The following is a 24,914-nucleotide window of genomic DNA, read 5'->3' on the forward strand; positions in this document are numbered from 1 at the left end:
TTTTCTCTTAAATATCTCAAAGGGTGGAGACTCAGCATTTCCCCTAGGCAAGCTGTTCTGGTTTTTTCATTATTTTTACCTCTGGAAAGAATTTCTTTCTTCTGAATGCCTGAATCTCCCGTGTCACCATTTACTTTTGTTCTGCCTCCCACAATTACAGAGAAGGCTCTTTTGTCTCTTTTCTAATAGAATCTTTTACCAGTAGAAAACTAAAATGAATGGTCTGATGTCCCAGAAGTGCAGTAAGTCCCAACCATCCACACTTCTCACTGGAGTCAGGAGAGTCTGAAAGTGCTTCTGCTGTTTACCCTCAAGCCACTTTATTGGATGGCCTAATTAGAACTTTGGACTTCATCAATTTAAAAAGTTTCTCCAGGCCACTCCTGTGTAGTGGCACAAACCTGCTAACAAAACCCCTGAAACTTTCAAAGCATTCTTTAGTAGCTGTGTCGCTCACCAACAAGATGAGTCCCTAAAAACACCATGAAACACAGAAAGACTACAGAGATACTTTTAAAAATCCCCACAGAGCTCTCTTTCCCTGAAAAAGCAAACAAGGGGAAAAAGAAACTTGCCAAAGCTTTGCTGGTAGTATAAAAACCTGAGAATGACCACAGCAGAGGTCTGTGCAAGGATCAGTCTAAAGCAGCATCTTGGTCGAGTGAGTGTCCAGCAGCCAGTGCAGCAAAGTTGTTTAAAGCTGTGCTTTAAAACGACCCACAATGAAATTTTGAAATTTGAAATGCAAAATCAAAACCCCTTTTTCTTATTCTTCTCTACTTGATACAGAACAGTGAAGACCAGGAAAGGCATCCATTCACTTCAGGTCAATGGAAAAAACAAGCAGCAAGCATTAAAACTCCCACAATTACTGCTGTCCCATAGCAGTCTTTTTCACCATGGTCAAAATTCCTCATGGGTCAGTTTGTCCCAACACTCTGAGGCAAATAATAATTTTAATCAAGTTGTGTCTCCCTTCTGTGTTCTCTGAGTGCTCACAATTTGCCAAGCATCAAGAAAGCTCCCACTTGCTTTGAGCACTCTTTAAATCAAAGATGAGTAACGTGATGAGTAGGTGAGAAGTTTTATTTCTATGTTATCTTTACTTCATGTCAGGCTTGGAAGCAAATTCACACTCCCAAGGGTGTCTCAGGAGGAGTTAGAGGAAGAAAACAAAATACCTACGGTGTTTTACTGGCAATATCCAGGACAGGCAGAGTTAAGTGGGACATGCCAATAGTAAAACATGTCACAAATGTGTTAGAGCAGTGGCCACTGCAGGAAGTGCCAGGGGGCTTTATATCTCTGCCATTTCCACCCTGGCTGCATATTGTCACCAGTGCCATTCTGAGAGCACCTCGAAAGTCATTGGGAGCTGCAAATTCAATTAGAGCGATATTTTACAACAAGATTACATTTTTGTAGGCTAGAGTATTGTAAACTTTTCATTCCACCATAAAACATTTTAAAATTAAGTAATCAAGGCTCAAAACTGTAAAATACATGCCTTGTGCATATATTTAATTACATGTGGTGCAACACATTAAAATTTAGGAGGCAGAAGGGAAGGGTGCCTGCCTGCAGTAATTACATATGGGATAAAAGCAGTTTAATACCAGTCAAATTTCACATCAGTGACTTTGTATAAATTCATGGAAAACTGCTGGAGCAAGTAGTTATTACTGCTATTACAGAGCAACATTAAACAGTGGTCAAGGAAAAGAAGCTTTTGGCATAAAAATACTCTGTATAATATCAGCCAGCAGGGTTTTATTCAGCTACCTGTTTCTCACTGTACACAATAAGGTGATATAATGAAATCTATCAGAATTAGCTATAATTTATTAGCAGATGAGTGTCCCAAAAAATATTGAAATTAATAGTAGACTAAGTCTAATAGTCCTTTCTTAGTGCTTCTAATGGTTTGTCATGCTGAACTGATGGTTTTTTGAGTTCTCTGCCGAAAGTAGATTAATGTGTTAAGGGACACAGAGGAATACTGAATTGCAGGAACTCATACCTTCTGAACAACGAATCAATATGATTATACAGAAGTGTCTTATCGTTTAAAATACACTCCACTCACACATCTCACAAGTTTGACATCATACCCTACTTACACACTTTGCTTACTTATACATTCTACCTACTTATACAGATACACATCACTCTACTTAGACATTTTCTTACTTACACTTTTTACAACTTTTACATAACACAGTACTTATGCATTTTATTTTTACATTCTACCTACTTTTACATACTACTCTACTTATACATCCTACAACCTTTGCATGATACAGTCCATATACATTTTGCAACTGCTGTGCCTGAGATCTCACAGTGCTTGATTGGTTGCTCTGTTCTGGCCATGAGCTCTGCACACACTTTTCTGATAATATGATTGGTTTTAATGCAGTGCAACACACTCCTTTTTTATCTATTCCTTGCTGTCTTGGTATTTAGTTTTTCAGCCTCTCCTTTCCCAATTCTTTCCCAGTTCAGCACAGTTTACCTTTCAGTCCTTGATGAATTCCTGAGGGCTCTAACAGGTGGGGCTCCTGATGCAGGCAAGCAGCACCAAGATGATGACAGCAACAAAACCCATCCAGTGATCAGCAGCCAAGTTAGTCCAGGAAATCCAAACAACAAGCCAGCAAAGAACAGAGAACAAATATAAACCTGTCCCACCTCTCCCCCTGAACCTTCAGACTGGAGCTGAAACCCCTCTTGGGGCTGATGTGCTGCAGCTGAAGGTGGAAAGGCCAAGTGAGGCTGGTGAGGATAATTCCATCTTGGTCCCACTCTGAGGGCTCCAGTAAAAATAACTAAAGATTGTTTGGCTGGGGCACACTATCAAGGTTCAAATACTTTACAGCAGGGCACACTATTAAGGTTTGTTCAAATACTTTACAACACTGAATTAACTCTGAATTTGTGGGCTGAACTTCACCTGCATGAAGGACAATCGATCACACCACATTTGCCAGGCCAAGACTGCAAGACTACTCCATCAAGCACGAGTTCATAGCAGGCAGGACAGAAGCTGCATGGAAGCTCTGATCAACACCAAAAAAAAGGCAAATCAGACAAGAAGATTGTTCAGCCTTCACTTCTGACCTGACAAAAAAACCTCGTGGCAAACTGTTCTGCTGATGGGGCCAGAGGGGGCAAGTGTAAGTCTGTAATCAAGATAAGGACTGGTAGAGTGATGGTGGAGCTCCTCAGCTTCATGCCACCCCAGTTTGATGGATCCAAGATAAAATTATTCAACAGAGGGATAAAACTTCGCTGCTCCCAGAGCACAGGCACTCCATCAGTGCTCCTGTTTCCTGGAAGCACCAGCCTCACTTTACATAGTGTAATTGCACATTACAAAACCACAGCTGGGCCTCCAGTGGAGTAACCTGAGAACAATTTACCAGTAACATGAGAATAATTCTTCCAGCTCCATCTTGTGTTAATGGTTGTAGGTCACAGTGGTGTGGGTGCTCAGCTACAGCTGCTTTGGGGGCCAGCACTGTCCAACAACAGCACCAGGTTGGTCAGAGATTTCCAGGAAAAAGATTCCATACTTTACATTGTTTTCCCCTCTTTCTTCCCTTTTTGCGTCTTCTGTAAGTGCTTTGAAGAAAGCAAAGAGGCTGTAATTGCTGTCACTTAAGGGGTTTTAATGTTGTCCATTTTTCTCTGTTGCACAGAACACATTTTTCAGGTCATTTTAGAGGTCTCTTAAGCAGGGCTCCAACAGGCACACCACATTTTACACACTTTTTCTCCCTTTTCCTGAAGCATGTGGATGCAATCTCTACAAAGGCCAAAACTGCTCTGAAAATGATATTTTGTGGCCGCTTAAGCTACAGTTCTTTTCAAAACTGAAAAAAAAAAAGGTCAAAGTATATCTGATTTGCAGTTATCAAGATGCAAGGTCAATTTGAACTGGAGACCTCCAAGTTTTAATCCCATGTATTCTCCAAATCACTATTAAGTCACAAGGCAGAACCTCTTTGCTTGTAATAGGGGCAGGATTAGATTTTAACTCACCTGTCCTAGATCCTCATTGCGTCCTGAAGGTTAGAAACCAGACTTTCCACAAAATGTCAGCCTAATATTCCCTTTTATATCCAGCACTTTTTCATCACTCTTGCTGTTGTTCAGTGCAGATAGTTTAGCATTCAACACCTACAGCAATAAAAGAACGAATTTCCTCAAAGAGCAAAGCTCCTCTGATAAGGCTCCTTCTGAGCTTCATGGTCCTAAGATCACAGATTCTAGTTTGGCTCCCCAGGGTGCCTAAAAATGGCTTTCTATAAAGATACAGCATTACCTTTCTTCAGGCTTCTTCCAAACCCCACCTTTGTTTCATCCTGAACAGCAGTTCTCACACCTTTAGGACATCACCTGGAAAACATTCAGGCTTAACCTGCAAATCAGTGATGAAGTTCTCAACCCCTGTTGTGTTTCCAAGAGCACATGAACATTGGCTGGCTCTGGTGTGACATGGTCGCAAAATATAAATTCAGATAGTTGCTAGCAAAGAATTTTTTCCAAACCCTCTCTGAATTTATTCTGCCTTCAACACACAAAACACAGTCCCAGGAAAGAATAACAGACTATAAGAATGGCAGCATCTGTAGCAGATCTGGACTGAAGCAAATTTGAGGTTAACAGGGGAAAGAACAGATGGAAATGGAATATGACTACATTGGTTCCCCTATATGTTTTATTTCCCTACAGTAGAGTTTGCATTAAAACTATGTTTGATATCTCCCTGAAAAGATTACACTGTGGAGAACAAATAACTTATTTAAGATAAATGAATCACACTGTGAGGTATGTATTTTAAAATCTTGCTCTAACAAATAAATGTGCTACAATTAGCCCTCTACTTAATTCTTAACAGACAGCAGGAATTCCATATTGGAATCAAATATTTGACTCAATTTTTACTGCTGTCAAAAAACATAAAACACCTTCCCACAGACTCTTTTAAAATAAAAATCAAGAGTAGAAGAAAGTTTACTGTATTTTTCAGTGGCGTGAAGAAATAGCACGTGTTTCTTCATAGGAATTGTGAAATGCAAATGCAACTGCCTTATATGCCCAGTTAGTAATAAATCATATGTGACCAGATAGGTATTGCAAATGCTGAGACTCTGTTTATCAGACAGGAAGTTCAAATCAACAGCAATTCATATTCAGATACAATTTTGTGTTTCTTTCCATCATTTTGGTGTGTCCATTAATGAATAGACAAACATGATTTTTACATTGAGAAAATTGGTTGAATGTGTAGATCTTCTCAGCTGTTGCTGTGTTATGCAATTATATAAATCCAACAAATAAATACATCCAAAAATGTTGTTCAGGACTGGAGATACAAGATGACTCTTCAGGACTATTATAAGAGGACATTTGAGAAAGAGTATACATAGCATTGTAAAACTTTCAAAATAAGTGGGACCCTTTCAGTCATTTGGCAAACCTTGATTATTTGTGTGCAGATAAAGACCCAAACTCACCAAAAAAAAAAAAATTCTCTGCACCTCATTTATTTCACAATATTCAGCAGTGAAGAAAGGTCAGAAAAAAGGAGTAGCATCAGCTCCTCTTTTTGTATGCTGTCATCATTTTCCCTTCATCACTGCAACCTTGTCTTCAGGAACTGCAAACAGAGAACATACACTTCCTGTTATACCTCTTGAGGACTGCTCAGTTGGTAAATCTTCACCAGGACCCACCAACCCCGGGTAGATAGGGCGGACCAGCATCTCTCAATCACATTTCTTCAAAGCAGGATGCTTGCACAATTCTCTAGACATAGTAGACAATTCCCTTTTTTTCTTGAGCATTGAAATATTGGCATTTGTCACCTTGAAATATACTTTTTTCATTACCCAGTGTAGAGGAAAAGCTTCTGGCTTTTTCTCCTGCAAAGGCAACATGCCTTAAAATCACAGGATGCATAAGCAACATGAAAATCCTCCCTCCGTTTCAAAGATACGGTGCATGTGGTTGTCTAGAAATATGGATTTTGAAAGTGGAGGAACTGCAGAAATTTGATTAAAAAGCAGGAATAATGTGGATTATTCAGCATCCTGTAACACATTACACAGGTATTTCTTCAAAAGCATAAAATCCTGGAAAAAATCTCAAGAAAAGGCAGGCTTGGGAAACCTCAATAAAGCTCATCATGCAGCAGAAGTGGATCATTTTGGGTACAATGCATCTGTGAGCAAATTTGCCTTCATAATGGGAGGGAGCACTTCCAAAAGCATAATTGGGACCTGAGAGATGCAATAAGCCTTGCACTGCTACTGCATGCAGGGACCAGCTCCACTCATCGTACACAACTTGATCACAGGAGCGTGGAGAGGAACTTCTTTGTAGCTTAATATGAATCTCCCAGCAAATCTGAAGCAGCAAAATGCTATTTTCTCTTTAATGAGAGGCAGTTCAAAGAAATGGCTCAGAAAACAGACAAAGCAGCTCACTTGGAGAAAGGCGTTTGCTGCCCTTGCTGCAGCACAAGATCACAGGCAAGCAAAGCTGCACTGACTTTCTGTACCTCTTGCTGATCTCTAAAATGCGCCCTGAGAGTTAAAAATAGATCCCAGTAGAAAGGGGGGTTTGCTCTGTGTTTTCCACCTTAGAAGGCACAGTTGGACTAAAGGGTCTGGAATATATCTCGGTGTGCTAATTGAATTTAAATGTGTTCAGAGAAGGGGACAGGATCCCACAGGAATCTGCACTCCTGTGCTTTTATGAGTGGATTTTTTTGTTTGTTTGTTTATCTTCCACATTCCACTACCCGGCATGTTTTATAAGGGTCTTTATTATACATAAATTAAATGTATAATCCTATAAATGGTCTTAGTACAAAGGCTATTTGATCATCCCTTCTCCTTGTATTTAATTCACTCGCAAAATGATGGCATGGAAAAAACTGGGGGAAAAAAACTTTCCTGGCTCCGCTAGAGTCCAGAAGCTAATTTTATGATATCTTTAACAAATATAGAAATTTGGGGCATGACAAGGAGGGAAAGTTATGAGAAAGAAAAAGAAATTTCTTGTACAAGGAAGCAGAAATTACCAAGGCCTAAAACATCCCCCTGAAATACACAATGGTTACAGGGAAAATCTCCTCAGTTCAGGTGGTTTAAATCAAATCAAGATCAGAAGTTTTATCGATTTATTAACAGCTCATAAATAACTGGCAATCTGTGACCTGGGTATTCAGGGTCTATACCAGCAGTAGAAGAGATTCAGCACAACACTGGACACTTGTAAAGTGTTAATAAGCATTTGCAGATGCTCCAGACCTTCCCATGCCACCTCCAAGGCACACAAACCCCAAAGCCCTCCCCAGATGCCCGGCCCCAAACACGTCGTTGCTTTGTTGCTCCTTCTCAAGTTGGCTCCAGATTTTTTTCAAAGTTTCTTTTTAATCCCCAGTTACTCTTTATTCAAGCTGATGGTCATATTCCTCAGTTTCTCCACCAGTTTTGGGCAGATTTTGGGGTGTTTAAGTCCCTGGGTTTATGACCACTTTTCTAGGTTTGTAGCTTGTGTTATCCAGGCCATCCAATCAAAAGGAGGGGGATTGCAGGGTGGGCACTGCAGCTCTCCCCTCGTGTTCCAAAGAGAGGAAATGACAAATTTTTGGGAGCAGCATGTCTCCCTTTGGCCCCTGGTAGATAATTTTGGCATTACCATCCAGCTCAGCTCAGCAGCAGCACCTCAGCTTTCCACTTGTGTCAATCAAAGACCCTCTTAAACAGGCAAACTTTTTACAATTAGACCCAACATCTATCTGAAAACCCAGAGAGTGCCATGTTGTGTAATTTGTTCCAAAAAGCATTTTCTGTGCACCAGAATGAGCAGCAAACCTGAGAGCTTTTAATATATAACCTGATATAAAGGCAGCTACAAACATGTTTGTCATTTACATTGTGGTAACAAAAAAATGAGTTAAATTGGAGCTGTGAAAAAAAATAAATGAGTGCATGACACAAATTATTGCTTTTACAATTAGATTTTGAATCTTCTATTATGTCTATCCCTTAAAAATAATGCATTTTTAAAATTACTGTGGTGGGGAAGGAAATGTATGCAATTTATTAAAGGACTTTTTACACTAGTCACTTCACACTGTAATAGTCAAAACATCCTATCCAGATGCATTTCTCCCTAAGTATCGTATTTTTGTTAAAAATTTGGATTGTGCTGAAATTTATTGTAAAATCCCTCACAATATTCATTGCTTATGTCTCAAAATAACAGCTGTCTTTTGAATGGCTCAAAGTCAAGTTTATTAAGCCAGATTATAGGTTGGATTTTTAAAGATTTATTTGATTCTGCAATTTTTATAAATTTGGGGTTTTAAGAAGAATTATGTATCCCATTATAAATTTTAATGTAACCAAATGACAAATTTCACAAAACTCACATTAGAAACAGAGATGCTGGGGGGTTTTGGCCCTCATTCTCTTGAAGTTGCATGCTCAGGTTCAGCCAGACATTAACGATAATTAAAGAATAATTAAATAAAGATAATAAAGATAATTAAAGAATAGCTGAGATTGGGCACTTTTCTCCTCACACCTCATTTACAACACACTGTCAGTCATACAACAAAACCAATGCACTGGCTTTTCTGCCCACCTGGAAGTGGTTATAGCATCATGACCTAAACATTCTCAAAAGCTCCAGTAATATTTACTTCTACTTCACCCTGACTCTTTTCAAGGTGTCATGGGCTGGTACACTCTTACTTCAAAACCAACAGAATAAAACAGATAAGTGATAGGTAATTAATTATTGGGGAGCCAGAGCATTCCTTCATTGTATTTATCTTTGCCCTCACTAATTTTTATTAAGTGTTATTTTCCTCCTATAAAACAGCCAGAGAGACTGGAATTCAGGCTTATACGTTTGGTAAAAGGAGAAAAAGCTACACATAGGACCTTGCTTCTACCCACATTAATATTTATGCACGCACTTAATTCTCCTCACCTGAGTGCAATTAGGGACTTGCATAGGCCTTTGCAGAACTGGGGCCAAAATAATTACAGTTTACACAAGACTGTGACAGGGAAATATTTCATTACCACAATTAATCCTTTAGAGCATTACGAAAAGGCCAGTTTCTCAGAATAAAGCAGAATATTTGTTGCTAATCAAAGGTAAGGTTTATGTAATGGCAATAGATGACATTTAATAGCACAGGAATATATAATATTTAACAGCTCCATAATCCATGGTAATTTTTATTTCCCTAATGTTTACTGCAAATGGGAGAGAAAGAATGAGAAGGCCTTCCCTTCTAGTATCAGAGACACTTGGGTTACATTTTTACATTGGGTGGCACTAATTCCCTATTAACTGGAATTAATGTAATATGCAAAACCCACTATAAATTCATGGTGTTAATGTATAACTTTAGAGCTGTTACACTTTACAAACCATATAGTACAGCACTAAATGAAGGCTTGACTGTACCTTGCACAAGTTCTAATAACCTTCAGGTGTTCTTCAGCACCAAACAAGTCAGATCATGTTTTGAGGTGCTGGACAATTTCAGAACCCTGGACTAGTCTCAGGTATCCCATACGTGTTCCTGTCAGCTGCCATCATGAGGAATTGGTGTTAAATCAGATAATTAACCAGTCTTCACAGGGATAGGCAGTGGAAAACTATTGCCAAGAGAACTGAGCATTTGCATTTGATTATAAAGGAGCCTCTTTTTTTTAGGTACCAAAATTTCCTATCAATTAAAAGATACAAAATGATGTAGAGAGCAAAGTGGCACACTAACATCAGCTCAGATGAAAAACCTTGGCATGCTTTACCACAGATTTCACAGGTTTAGAGTCCAGCTTCCTGCTGTAGTGCAGCACAGACCCTGCCAAATCCAGTCCCAGAGCCTGGGGAGCCACAGCAAAGGGGCTGATTCCAGAGATGCCACACTGTGAGGGGAAGAAGGGAGAAGCAAGAGACAATTGTTTAAAAAGGTGCAGGAAGAGATGCACACATGTAATGCAACACAGGCAAAATGAACCCTCGTAGGATCAGCCCCTGACCCCGAGTACATAAAATATCACCTTAGTGTGACCTCCCTTGTGCCTGGAGCAGCTCAGGCCCATCGTGTTCCTGGCAAGCTCCCAGAGAAAAGCACAGGCTGGGCACAGTGGTGAGAACTGGGCATAAAACCACTCCCGTGAAATGGAGCACTGGGCTCCAAGCAGCACAGGTTTGAGCACAAACACCACTTTTTTCACGTAAGGATTTCTGTAAAATAACTGTGACTGGAAAGACCCCTGTTTGTACCTCTTGATCCACACAGTTTTAAGGAACCCAGTCATGTTACAGACTCTCTGCTCTTCCCTGTTTCAATACCTACACACACATAGACAATGCTGCTGTTCCACCATGCCCAGAACACAGGAGGACAGGAGACTGAGCTTTCTAACCCCATTCCTTAAGCGTGTCACCTGCCCAGGGTTCAGAGAAGTCAGCTGGGCCCGCCACTTCCCAATTCTATTTCCATTTTCCGCCCTGTTCCCTCCGCGGCCTTCCCGCTCCCGGCTCCAGCACATGGGGTTTGCTGTTGATGACTGCCAGGTGAACTCTCACGAGAGCCACAAGTCCTCCTTGCCAGCACCAATCACTGGCACAGCAGTGGGGGCAGCTTCTCAAAGGAAAGCCTTTCAATGGATCCATGAAGCAGCAGTGAGAATCTCCAGAAGGAGCAGCGAATTAGCAGTTGATACAAATTGGGAGGAAATGGCTTTTCTGGAAGGTGGAAGTGCATCTCAGAGGATGTGCAAAACTAATTAGAAGTTAGAAGAAGAATTCTGAAGGAAAGAATACGTGGATTTTCTTCTTATCAAGGTCCATGCAAATATAGCCCTAAAATAAATAGAAAAAAAAAGCCAAGATAAATGTGTTTATTTCATTTCAGTATGTAAAATTGTGTGTGATTAATTTACTGTTAGATTAACTACAATTTTGCACAGTTTTACAGAGAAAAGCTTAGCTCCCGGCTGGAGGTAGTAGTTGGACCACATGGATATGTTCCACAGGATAAATTTTTCTTTCCCCTTAGTATTTTAATAATTTTCTTACACTTGCCTGTACGATTTCAAGGAGTATTTATTTTGCTGATGAGTAGACATCTGACCAGCAATTCTTATAGTATATTATAAACTCTTTAGGTGACAAACACATTTACAGAGTTAGATTTGTTTTATATTTACAGTGATTTCCATCTTAAACTTCCTCTTAACAGAAAGGAAATTTCCTAGCATTATTTCCGAAAAACAAGTATGTTCAATTGTTTTTCAAAAATTTCCTGGGTGATTTGAGAGAATTTTCTGGTAAAATTAGTTGTAAGATATTATGTAACCACAACAGTATTGGCAGGATCCCCTCCCAAAGACAAACTCATACAGATTTAAACAAGGTTACCTCATGAAATGGAGTGAAATGCAGAGTGAGGAACAAAACCAAAATGATTTATGAAGACCTTGGAGAGTGAAAATAAGTAAAGTAAGATAAACAAAATACGGTATAACTAGTTTGACCTACGGATTTTTATTGATTTTTGCCTTTATAGGCTTGGCCAACCTAACAGTGCACTCTTTATGTGAAACTCACTTGTATTGGGGTCTAGTGGGAGCCAAAGACCCAAATCAAAGCTTTTTTTTTTTTTCTTGTTTTGTGCTTTACTACCATTTAAAAAATTAATTTAATGTTTGTACTGAAATGCCAGGGCAATAAAGGGGTGTTTTATTTTCACAGTTGGTATTTTTTTTTTAAGTGAGCTGTTTATTGTCATGGAAATGATTTCATGTGGCTGGCCCAAGGAAAGGAAAATGTGGGGCAGGTTGGGAGGGTGCTGTGACAGGACATTCTAGTCACAGCTCTTTGCAAACTAAGGTTGAACCTAAGCCAAAAACCAAGAGTGTGAGAAAGGCAGCTGAACTCTGAGCTGGGCCAAGCAAGAATTTCAGCAGTGGGACATTCCCAGCCTCACAGCTGTGGGAATACCTCTTTGGAAAGTGCTGGGTGCAGTTCCTGAAGCTCTCTGTGGTGTTAATCTGCAAGAAAAAGGAAGAGAAATGGGGATTCAGCTGAGCCTTTCTGCAGCCGTGACATTAACAAATGTTTAGAATAAAGTCTACAGCGTGAAAAAGTAGAAAATGTTTCAAAATCAATGAAAAAGCCACGATGTCTCTTTCAATTTTCTTGCTCTTCATTTTTGCTGGAAAGCAGAAAAGTAGATTACTGTAATGATTAAGACACTGGCCCTCGACTCACACTCAATTCCCTGCTCCCGCATGCTTTTCTCACCATTTCAGCAGCAGAAAGGGCACACAAGTGGATGATAATACACTAGCAGCATGACATTAAGGAAAATTAGATTTTTGTATAGTGGGAAAACTGAGTATGAAAAGCACTTGTAGTGACTGGCCATTTTGCACTCCCAGCTGGGGTGATGTCTGGTGATCTTTCAGAACTGAAGAAAGTCCTGTATAGAGAAATATTCAGCATTTCTGCGTCCACACTTCATGATTCCTGTCCTCAGGAATGAGGATCGTGGAGTAGCTCTTACATGCTGCAATTATGCCCTAAACTAGAAATTCTTAGGTCCTGCTACCTGCACTGCTGAGCCTTCAGAGTGCCTGGAAGAGCTGTCCTCAGCATGTGGCCTCAAAGTCTTTTCCTACTTAACTCTACCAGGAGATGGGAGGATGGGACAGAGGAAGAACCCAGCATTGCACACTCAAACCACAATACTACACTTGAATCACTGCTGCTGACCTAAAAACATAGACCCTCAAGGACTCACACTGGACCCAAATTTTGTGTTGCATCTGTGCTGAAAAAAAGCTGGAATTTGAATGCCATTCCAAATATGAAAATTCATTTTGCTGGAGAAGTGCCAGTATATTATTTTTTTAATTATGAAAATAGTTAATTTTATATATTGCTCTACAAGGCAGGAAAAGCAGTTCCAGGTCCCAAGGCAAACACAGTGTTTGCTTCTCTTCTGTTACCTGTTCTCTTTTCGTCCCCTTCCATATGTCATCTCTCCCTTTGCTCTCTCCTCCTTACACTTACCAAGTGTTGGAAGTTAATGAGATAAGGGAAGGTCTCTGGCCCCCCTTAATGTTGTCAGGCCACTGCAGACCTGCCCCAGTGCCCTCCTGTGCTGGCAGCTCTGATGCTTTGTGTGTGGGGTGCTGTGCTAAAAGGGTCTGTACTGCTACATGAAAATTCAGTGTCCACTTCACCTGGGGATCCCCAGCAGTGCTGATCTCACAGCAGCACCTGAACCAGCCTCACAAACCAAACCTGAGCACATCAAACCCAAGAGCCCCCTCGCAGTGTCCACAGGGTAAAAAGCACAGAACCAACATAGTTCCATGGTGAATGTGTTAAAATCCATGTGGGCAGAACAATTCATTCCCCATCTTCTCCTGCTGGGGAATTCTCCAGTAGGGAACAGTGGTCCTGAATATTGATTGTGTTTGGAGAGGAACATCATTGAGGAGTGCAGCTTCACCTTATTACTGCTACAGCAAAAGCAGGAACCCCTGCCTTTCCTGCAGGTTAGCAGTGCCAAATCAATATTCCCCTGGCACAGATCTCAGTGATAGGCCTACTAACAACATTTTTTTTTATTATTTCTTCCTTTTAATTTCTCAGAGGGATGGAAATTATCTGTGTGCAACAACCTAAACAGTATCAGCCTTGAATCAAAACTTTCTGCTCTCTGTCCTCATCTAATGCATGAAGTTTTATTTGACTGTTTGGAATTTATGTCCACGTTTCTGGATAGCTCTGGTGAACTAAGCTACAGGTTAAATTTATTTTTGGAGTCCTAGTGAAGAGTATGGCTAAGAGCTATAAGAACAGTTAAGAGCTGTGGCAGCTAAAAGATGTGTTGTGCCCCAGAAAAAACAAAATATTTGGGGCCTGCACCCTCTCTTATCAGAGAGTGCCTTCCACATACTGATTTAGGTGGGGACATGAAGGATTTTCTGCAGGTCTCTGGGGCTCTTATGCTGAGGGCAATGGACCCATGAAAGGTGCAACACTTATACATTTTCAAGTGCATAAAAAATGTGGGTATATTTACTTCAAAGTATGGTGATGATATATCTTGAATTGCTGTTATATCACCAAGGAAGCAGACATATTCTTCATTTCCTAGAGTGTCTGCAAGGGCTATACAAATGTTGGGAGGGACATAATTTTTCTGGTTCAAATACAGATATATCTGAGGTGGATTCATGTATGAGAGCAATTACAGACTGCACACCACTTCAGGAAAACGTGTTTTAACAGAAAAAAAAAAGAGGGGAAAAAAAAGCTGTAAAGTAATTGAAACTACAAAGGTAATGCAGGCAGGGAAAAATTAATTACCCAGTTTAGAACCTGAGCAGGGCACCTCTGATTAATAGGACTCTCTGGTGAAACCTGCTGTGGGAAAGTTAATCAGTGTTAGGGGCAGGATCTGGGTGCTGTGTCACCCTACAGCAGCCCAAAATATCCAAACTGAATTTCAGGGATAAGTTCCAACACTAATTTGGGCTATGAAGGTGGAGGGAATGACACCACCAATTAGTTGTCCATAAATTCCACTTCCTGCCAATGTGATCGGTGTCCCTTATCAGTGCTACTAACAAGGTAAAGGCTGACTTGGCTTGGAAATCAAGATGAGATCATAACTTGAGGAGATGTGATAGCAGGTTGTCATTTTATGTATTTTTCATATGGTTTTGGCTCCTTCTTCAATCTGTGCTCACCACTGCCAACACAACTACATCAGTTGCTGAAAGAATGAGAGTCTCTGTCGAAGATTGGCCACGTTTCCCTTACACTGTTGTGTTGGCTCTGGAGCACTGGATATTTGTTGCATTTTAATTAAGGACACAGTCTTTAAACCACGTCTCAGACAAACAGTCAGGAAATACTGTCCCAAAGACGAAACTTTCCCTAAAGAAACTGATAAGAGTCTCTGTGTGTTTGCACGTTTGTGTCCCCTTTTCTGCTTTCTGCTGAAAGAGTGGAAACCCACTTCCTACCCCAGTAAAAATGGTAATGCCACTCAGTGATTTTCTGTTTTGATGGGATTTGTGCCCTCCAAACAAGCAGCTGAAAAGAGGCAGTTCAAATGAAGTGGCAACTTGTTGGCTCTTTCTAATTAGGATGGCTCTGCTGAGATGCTGTGCTCTCTTCCAAGGCTCTGAGAGAAAGAGACTGGCAGGAAGAGCAGCGATAGAGCCTGCTTTCCCTTCAGGGCATGAGCACTCACAGCAGACCCAGAACCAGGTAATTGCTGCCACAATTCCTGTGGCCAAGGATCTCAAAAAGGAGCAGCTTTAAAGGAAAAGAAACCTCTCCATGGCTGGATCTGAAATAGAAGTGCTGTGTCTCCCTACTGCAACAGCACAGTCTTGTGCAGCAAGTGTGCCTTAAAAAACAAACTGTAAAGCCCAAAACATTCATACAAAACCTCAGCTCATTTTCTGTGAAGGACGTGGGAATGTACCCAGCGATGTCACGACAGAAATTTGGTAAAATATGGGAATAAGTTGAGACTCTGGTAAGGAGGGCTAGGCAGAATGAAACACAAGTGATCCAGCAGAATAGAGGGGTTCCTATGGGGTCCCAGGCTCTAGAGAGTATTATTTTTAAAATATTACCTATCCTGCAGAAAATACAGCATGATCATAGCCACAAGCACTTTTCAGTGGAAGCTGTTTCCCAGAGCGTAAATTTTGACTTTTGCCTGGTTTAATTTCATGTCAGAGAAAGTATAGGTGGACTTTGCTAGGAAGACACAGGGCATCAGCTCTCTGGCTCAGATATGTGCAGAAAAAGACAAAAGCAGACAGAAGAGCTGTATGGCCTGGAAAATGGGAGAAGAAAAGCCTGGAATAAAATAGGCTTTGTGACAACCAAGATTAACAACTCACCCCTCCGCCCACAAGTGAAGGGCAATGGCTTTGGGGCCATCTGTGCCAAGGGGAACAGTTAATTTCCATGAATAAAAACATTAATGAAGAAATAAAATAAAAAGTACAGCCCTGTCAAAAGCTGTATTAAAACAAAAACGATATGTGTTCCACCAAGCCTGGAGCTTCAGTCAGTAGTCTTTTACCCAGTCTAGCCAATAATATCAATATAATGAGAAATACTATTTTTCCCTTCCCTATGTTATAGTTCACGTACATCTACAATCCTGTGGTAAATTACAGCTGGAGGAAATGGAGTAACAAATCAACTCTCAGTCTCTCTGACATTATAAGGTACATTCAGCAGGGAGACTAACATACACACACAAAAATCCTACACCCAAAAAGCACCTAAAAGCTATCCACATAGTTATTTTCAAAAATAGTATTTTGTTAGAAAAAAAATCTTTCAGAAGATAGTGTAAGCTAAGAAAATATTTAATTAATTGCCTATTCTGTTATGAAGGCTTGGTAACAACAATAAAAAATAATCTGAAGTTTCATACATGAGTTTTACACAAATCTAGGCAAATTACTTGTGGTATTCATTCACAAACTTACTCTAATAAGCTGGCAACCTCTTAGGAGAAGAAAATTGCAAACTTTCTGATTGTTGGGGGCTTTGTCACTGTAAGCTGCCTGTACTTTTCCAAGCAGTATATTAAAAAACAAAATCACAAGTTGCACTGCCTGAAGAAATGGGCTGTGAAGATAGACTGAAAAAACTCGAGTAGGTTATAACTTTAGATTATAACTTTTTTGCATGTATGCCCAACATATGCTGGTGTTCAACACTGGATCTGCCAGTAACTGAAGGTGATTCTGCAGTTAAGCAGAGCTAAGCACTGAAAACCCAGGGTAAAACTGAAGATTTTTAAAAAAATCTGATTAAACCCCCTTAAAATCGAAATTTGCTGCTCTTGGGAATGATACACAATTCAGTCATCAAATTCTGCTCCCTTCATCTGCAACAAATAATAATGCTTTAATTAATGTGGAGTATTGTTCGCTGTTTTAGATTAAGAGGTTTTAGGCAATCTTTATTTCATCCTCCTCCCCAGCCTTGTGACACTGCTGTTTTGCCTGCACAAACACTTTGCAACCTTACCTTGGAAATGCTGTGTTGGTGCTCCCAGATCTGAGAGGAAAGCAGAGACAGTTAAAAAACAAATAAAAAAAAAAAAAAGACATAGGGACAGTAACAGCAGTCAAGAGGGGCTCAGGAGAGAGGTAAGAAGAATGGTACAGATGTGCATTAATCAGATGTGTACATCTTTGTGATGTGAACAAAGACACACCTGATTTACAGTGAGGCCCATTTGCATACAAAGAAGGCAAATTCGGTTTCACTTGCAAAATCTCTTTAATTTTAGCTTTTAACTGAAAGCCTGTGGAACAGCCTTGGGACCAACACCAACCTCACTTGCCAATGATCTTTTATCCTTACACAGAGCGGAAAGAGCTGCTTAAACCAGCAGCTGCTGTGATGCAGCTTCACCAAACACACACACACAATTTTGCCTTGCCCAGTTTATCTGTGAGTGTGAAAGAATTCCCCACCTTGTGCACTCTAATAAGGATACACTGGGTTTGACATCAGTGGGCTGGAAAATGTCTGCTGTGAAAGCAGAGTCCCCTTTTCCCCTTTCCTTGCAGCTGGAGCATTACCTCTTTACACATCTCTTCAGGACACATTTTCCTCATGCAACTCCCTGTCTTTGGCACAGATTTCCTCTTTCATTTCATGAATGAAAGTTTAGGAGTGGGTAGGATGCATGGCCTTCCCACTCATGAGTGTGATCCAAGGGTATGGTCCAGAGAATGCTCCCACATAAAAGTCAGTGGCTGTTTGGAAAACAAAATATATTGAAGACTAAACAAACAGGAAAGGATTTAAATGCATTATGGACTCTCTGGAGGAACCATGATGTTTGTCCCATGTCTGCATTCTGAACTGAACACAACAAGAATTAAAACTTTTGTCAGAGAAATTATCCATTTGGGACATGCCTGAAGTATCCATTCAGTCAATAATTTGAAGGTTTGCATGGCTGAAGAACTTTCCCTTCACTACAGCATTTGAGCCCCAGAGCCTGAGGAGAAAAATGTTTGGAAAGCTCACTGCAGAGAAACCGAGCTGGAGCTGAAACTGCAGCCGCAATGATAGCCATGGACATTCATGTCTCAACTGGCAAGAAATTCCAGCTGTATTTTCAATAAAATTTCAGTGGACCTTCTCGTTTCCTGAAGGAAACTGTCTCTTCACCAATCTGGTGTTTCTCCCCTGCCTCGATCTTTGACTGCAGGAAAAAATGTCCTGCCAAGCCCCTTCCCTGGGATGAGATCTCTTACATAACTAGAGCTGACACTACTGTGAGTTCAAAAAATATATAAATATAAGAATCACAGAGGGACCTGACACTTTAATGACATTAAAAGTATTAAAAATAGTAGTGGCAGACTGGGTAAATTCTGTGTTAGTCAGTGGGCAGACACCAGCAAATTTTGAAGTCAGTGGGAATTTTGCATGCCTTAACCTTTCCCTAAGAAGTTGTGATTTCTTTACTTCTGAAGGAAATTTCGTATTTTTGCCATTTAACAAAAACATTTCATTCCAAAAGCAATTTTAGTCGGTACCATATTGAACTGTAATTAAAGATTTACGATCCTATTAAAAGGTAATGCTGTAGTTAATCCTTAATAATAACACATTTTGTAAAAGTTCAGCATTACACACAAAGATGAGCAATTGATGCCTTCTGTAAAATATTTGCTGGATTTTCCAAGAGTCAGCAGAGTGCACTGCTACAGCTCCCCTTCAAATAATCTATACAATCTACACAATCTATACAACTGTGGAAGTAGCCCAGGAAACTCTAAATATTCCTGGTTTTTTATGACCTATACATTTATTGTACATTTTCCATTTTGATTTTGCAGGATTAGCACACAGATAACCCCACTTTATTTCATACAGCTTTGTTGGGATGATAGTGTCAGAATCACCAGATTACCACACAGTGACTCGTTTAATTGTGGAACGAATGGAATTACAGAATTCAAAATAAGAAGGAGATTACCTCAATTCCAATATGATACATGAACTAGGCAAAACCCCCCCAACAATATCCTGAAAAACAATGCAGTTGTAACTTTAGTAAATTTAAATGAGAGAATTTAAACTATCCCGAGCCTTAGACTGAACAACAATAAGTGTTTGGTTGCCTTTCTGTTATCATATTTCACATACCATTGAATTTGTTGGAAATTCCGTGATGCAAGACAAATTATGGATGTGACTGAAATTTGCTGAATTATCTTTTTACACGTTTTTAAGGAAAAAACAAAACAACTCTGTGGGTGATATATGAATCCAAAGCACCTCTTTCATTTTTCTGCTATGTAAAACTCCTTTTTAGCTTCAGATGATGTAATGTTGGTTCAATTCTGCTTTAAAAACTTCTGTTGAAATTCAGCCTAAACTACAATCAAAGTATAAGCTAAAAACATTCCATGTAAGTGCTTGATGCAAATATTGCAGATAATTTTTAACTGCAGCTGGTTATGCAAAGTTGTTTTGACCATTATTCTACAAACAACAAGCCCTGTCCTATCATGCCCTTAGGATGCAGAAAGGGAAAGAGTTGTTCCATTTTGTTCAGCTCCAGAGAGGTGGTGACCAAAGCCAGTGCTAAATTGTCATGATAAAAATATTTTTGAGCTTATTTTTATGTAATATCTTTCTTAACCTTTTCCTGGGCTTCAAAACACCTCATGCACATCAAATTGTTCATAAACCACTTCCCCTTCTTTACATTTTTGCTGTAGTAGCAGTGGTCAGCGTGGCTTTTCTGTCTGCACCAAGCCCCGTTGCTGGGTTTAGGGAGGTGAGGGGGTTTCTGTCTTATCTCCAAATGAACCCAAAGCAGCCACAGGAACATGAGGAGTTTGTGCATTTTTTTTTCTCCCTAAAAAAAGCTAAAGCCATTCCCTGCATCCATCCCTTGAGGACTTTCTGCTCACTCTTTTAGGATGAGAAAGCAGAAGTGCTACCACAGTTGGTCCACCTTCGGAAGCAATGAGCATATGAGATTTTCCAGGATTATCTATAGGGAATTTTGGACTGTGCCTTCAGTTTCCATACTATTTTATCCACACAAGTACAGCAGAATGTGCTGCTTGGTTCATTTCCCTCCTGAGCCTCAGTCCAGCCACTTTGCCCTGAGGTAAGAGGAGAGGAGAGATTGCTCCCTGGCTGTATTTCATCTCACACAGTGGGACACAGGAGCTGAGAGTCACTTAAAAACAAATGGACACTGCTGTAGGGGCCATACAAAGAAGGTGTCTGCCTAGGAACTCACATGGTTGGGGTTTTTTCCAGCTTACACTCATTATTTGCTGTCTCTTCAGAGCAAATGTGGTGCTAAATTGGTATCTTAACAGCAGTGAGGAATGTTGCTGACAATCCCAGCATGGTATTTCCTTAACCCGATGGAATATGATTTCCAGAGAGATGAAATGTTGCTCTGAAGCAAGAGGAGCTGCAGCAGGTTGCTTTTTTTGTGAGAGAGACTCTGTTCTGCACCTGCTGTATCCAGCCAAGGCACCTCAGTCCTAGCAGAGCTCCCCCCATTGCCCTCTGCAGGCACTTCTGGCATGGATGGCACCTGCAGTAAAAACAGGCTTAGTGCAGGTCAGTCAACACCTAATTCAGCACCAAAATAAGTATATTTTATATGGAACAATTTGCAAACAACTTTGGTCTCTCTGGTTTTCTCAGAAGCTGGATTTATTTCCTTATCTGCAGTAATGTTTCAGCCATTTTACATTTTCTTCCTCCTCAGCTGTGGAAAGCAATGTTTTCCTTCTGAGGTGTTCAAACATTGCTTGATGGTACTCCCAAGAACTATTTGGAAAGGCAAACCAGGCCTAATTACCATTTCAGCTAAAGATAGTTGGTCCAGAGCAAAGGCCTTGCATGATATTTGTCAGTTTAAAGATATTAGGCCTTCGCAAGCTCCTTAAAAATAGCCCAAAAACTGCTGCACCTGTCATGTCAGAATTGTCTCAAGATTCAGGTGGATACTTGAATGGATAAAACAGCATCTAAAAGATGACATCTCCTGGCTTATGACACTGAACATAACACTGGTATTTACAACTTAACTTGAAGTAAATCAAAACCTTTTCATAGAGCCTTGACTCCATCTAGAGCCATGTCTAAAATAAAGGCCTGAGATATGTCTTCAAATACAAGAAACACTATTTCAAGATTTTTTTTTTCCATTTTGGGTAATTCTTCTGCCTTCATTTCCACAGTACAAAAATACCCACCTAATTCACTTGTGAAATGTTAAAATCTTAGTCCACAGGGACTAGGTTATTGTCTCAACTTCCATCATAGCTTCTGACAGATTGTTGCAAGCTAATTGTTTTTCATGTAAAAGAATAATTCCTTTTGAGAAATTTAAATTAATGCTCTCAATTTAATTTTGTATGCATATCTATTATTATTATAAAATGAAAGTAAAATTACATTTCCTGTACGTCCTTTGTTTTTTTCCTCTTTTCTTGGTGGCTTGATTTTATGTCTTTTTATTTTTTTTAATGGAAAATTAATACTAGTATGACCAGACATGACCAGAAGTGCACTCTGTATCATGGTAGCATTGGAATATGATATAGATAGATATAGATATCTCATATACTGATTGTTAAACTATCATGTTTTGTGGAGGTTTTGGAAATCCTCCTCAGTCTTCTCTTTCATGCAATTTTCAAACATTGCCAACACAACACTCCATTTTCCACAGCCCTTAAATATTATGACAGTGCTGGGAGTCAGTTTCTGAATAGAAAATATTTGAAATAATGAAATGTTGGCAATTGATTCCCATTTAGATAGCTTTTTATTACTTTTTTTTTTAATGTTAATATCTCTTTAAGCTTGAGATGAAGAGAATGTTTCAAAATTCCAATCTGTTAATCATCTTGCTTCTGCAATGAAGAAACCATCAGGCCCCTCCCTTGAAACTAAACACATTTAATTTAGCTGTGGACACATTTTTATTTCAGCATATCTGTAGCAGGAAAGTGAAAAAGGAAAAAAAATCCACAGTTGGAATATGAGTTTTCTAAACTCACAAAATAAAGTGATTTTATAAATCACCCAGAGCTACTGAACAAGTAATGTTGGAAATGCCCTCTCAAAATTTATCAGTCCATGTTCCCTAATAAATCAGAGATTACCTACTTTAAGTAGAAACTTCAGGCTTGCTTGTTCTGGTTGAGGTTAGGGAATGGCTAACCCCAGTTTCTCATTAGAAGTGAGTTCAGGTAAAAGAATCAGCCAAAAGTTGAGATATTCACCACAGAAACTGAAGTAATTATTTTTCTCAAAAAATCATTTTCTTGAAAGAGTTTGATTTTCTGCTTTTCTGGGGAGTTTTTTGTTGGGTTTTTTTTTTTTAATTAACTCTTCCTCTCTCTAATCCAAGCTAGCAACTAAAACCCCTTGAAGTAAAATAAAAGCAGGAAAGAAATAAGACATTTCAACAGAGATTGAGCTGGAAACAGTTTTTATGACTACACTTAAAGGAAAATTACTTATGCCTTAATTATATCAGCAATATTGATTAAATCTCACTAAGGATAAAAATAAAGCAAATCAGTGACCTATTTGATTATAGGATTATCAATAGTTTAGACAGTATTAGCTTGTGGCCCCAGATCTCTGTCCAGGTTGAATTTTAGGTGAATAATTCGACTTCCTGGGACACACACACACATCCACACCTCTGTACCTGCAACTGAGCACCGTGGATTGGATTTGAACCAGTTACCTCAAAAGCAAATGATCCATCCTCGATTACATCAGTAACTATAACCTTGGCTAAATATTTAGAAATTTCAACAAATTTCGTCTTCGAATTCTTCCAGATTCTGACCTCTTCTTGTCCTTTAGCACCTCAAGAACTGCTGTAGGTAAAGAAAAAAAAAATAGATAAGTTTTACATTGGCAGGATTCATTGAAAGAAAACTCACTGAAGTCTTTTAAGTCCTTTCTGAAACAGGTGATTAATTTATTATCACACAGCACTGGGGATCTGTGTCCAGAACTAAAAGGCATGGCTGTCTAGGCATGAATGTAATAGGAAAGAATCCTTATCTTCTAAATGTTGCTCATCATTCTTTAAAGACAACTCTAAGTGGCAGATGGTAGAAAAAAAATTAATTCTTAACAAAAAGCATTTTCTCTGCATGGTCATCATACAACATCACATTCGCCAGTTATAAGTAGAGAACTTCCATTTGAATAAAGCATTTTTTAATTAAAGGGGGAAATACTGAAATATATTAGGCAAAGAACATGGAAGGGTATCATTTTTTATTTGTTTTTAATTTGCAAATCAGAGTGAGGTCTATGACAATCCTGATTTAGTACACATTAAAGAGCTTTATGGACTCAGTGAGAGATATCTCACAAAGGATAAAGATTCTCAATCTTGGGGCAGCTTAGAAAAATCTTATTATTGATCATTTTTAGGAAAAAGAAGACAAGAATAAATCTGCAGCTACGTCTATCTGAAATGAATAATCACTTTACAGCTTGTCCTGAAACAAGATATTTTCAAGTCCATTCAGACTGACATGTTCTCATGTTTAGTGTCCCTCGTCATCCTATTGATAAGGTGACAATATCCTTGACTGCACACATCCATCGCAGCCTGAGGATGTGCTGACGAGCTGTGGGCTCTGTTTGAAATCATCAAAGTCAGTGTAGAATGTCTCTTTTATCATCAAGCTGGTGGGGGGGGGGGGGGGGGGGGGGGCGGAAGGGGGGAGGGTGTGGAAATCTACTATCTTCTTGCTTAATAAGCAAATCAATGGCCTTAAACACCGCGAACTCCACCCTAAAAATCCTGAAGCAGAGCAGTGACCCCCGTGCTGTTTCCATCCTCTGTAAACAGTGGCTCACCTGCACTTAAAGCTTCCGGTAGCACTGCTGGAGCAGCACAGTCCTGGTGAAAGGAGTAAGATGAATGTGTCTTTATAAACAAACCAAGGATCTGCTTGCAAGTAAGACCAGGGACTTATAGTTAGGGAAGTAGCAGAAGAAGCCATCAGTTCTAGAAACTATTTGACATGGAGTGGTGCTCAGCCAAAGCTGTGTTAAATTCCTGAACTTAGAGAAAAAGAACAAAGGCTTATAGAATTATGAATAGTGTTTTGTTATAAGAGAGAAAATAGAAAGGGGGTGCAGGTTAGAGGGGGGAATAGAGCAGGCAGTTTGGGAATTCTGTGCCTTCCAAGCACCTCAGCCAACAGGGAAAGGTAGAGGGAGATGCAGCTGGGAAATTAGGATGAAAAGGAGGCTGGACCCCCCAACAATTTGAGAGACTCCATGGGAAATGCCCCATGGCCTCTCCCTTTATCCAAATAAAGTTCCAGGACTCCTCTGTCTCCTTTTTGGACATAAACCTCTGGTGCTGTGAATTTTTCCACACACTGCCATGAAAGGGATTTTGAATGCTCAGCTTCACACGCCGCAGAGATTCCTGATGTGCAGACAATGACAGGCAGAGCTTGCCTGCGTTCATGGCCTGCCTGATGCTCGTTCCCTGGTACAGAGACCTCGGAAAAACCCCAGGAAGGGGAAGACACGTTTCCAACAGCAAAATCCATTTGCTGTGTCTGAGCAGATGATCTCTCTGCTTTCTCCCAGATGCTCATTCCCACCAGAGCAGCCCCCCTGGACGAACAGCACGTGCAGGGCAGCCTTTCCTCTCTTCTGACACTTCCATACAGCTCCAGCAGATAAGAGTGGCAGGACAATCCGTACGCTGTCAGCCCGGGCCTGATATTCCCTGAGATGGATGCATTCCC

At 39.9% G+C, this 24,914-nt stretch overlaps 1 long non-coding RNA gene across 2 annotated transcripts in view; it reads right to left on the reverse strand.

Annotated features, from left to right (window-relative positions):
- Nucleotides 1-7,877: 7,877 nt before the first annotated feature.
- Nucleotides 7,878-24,914, reverse strand: part of LOC104689378 — a 285,241-nt gene continuing 268,204 nt past the window's right edge. Inside the window, exons 4-9 of one of the 2 annotated variants that reach the window (XR_002045405.3) lie at nt 22,871-23,006; nt 17,697-17,873; nt 17,137-17,166; nt 12,052-12,101; nt 10,494-10,911; nt 7,878-9,968 (exon numbers count right to left, since the gene is read on the reverse strand). This is a non-coding gene — a long non-coding RNA (uncharacterized LOC104689378). The remainder of the gene's footprint in view (nt 9,969-10,493; nt 10,912-12,051; nt 12,102-17,136; nt 17,167-17,696; nt 17,874-22,870; nt 23,007-24,914) is intronic. The other variant, XR_751779.4, reaches the window with a different exon arrangement.

The sequence above is a fragment of the Corvus cornix genome, chromosome 1, assembly GCF_000738735.6.
Source record: "Corvus cornix cornix isolate S_Up_H32 chromosome 1, ASM73873v5, whole genome shotgun sequence".
NCBI classification, from domain to species: Eukaryota; Metazoa; Chordata; class Aves; order Passeriformes; family Corvidae; genus Corvus; species Corvus cornix.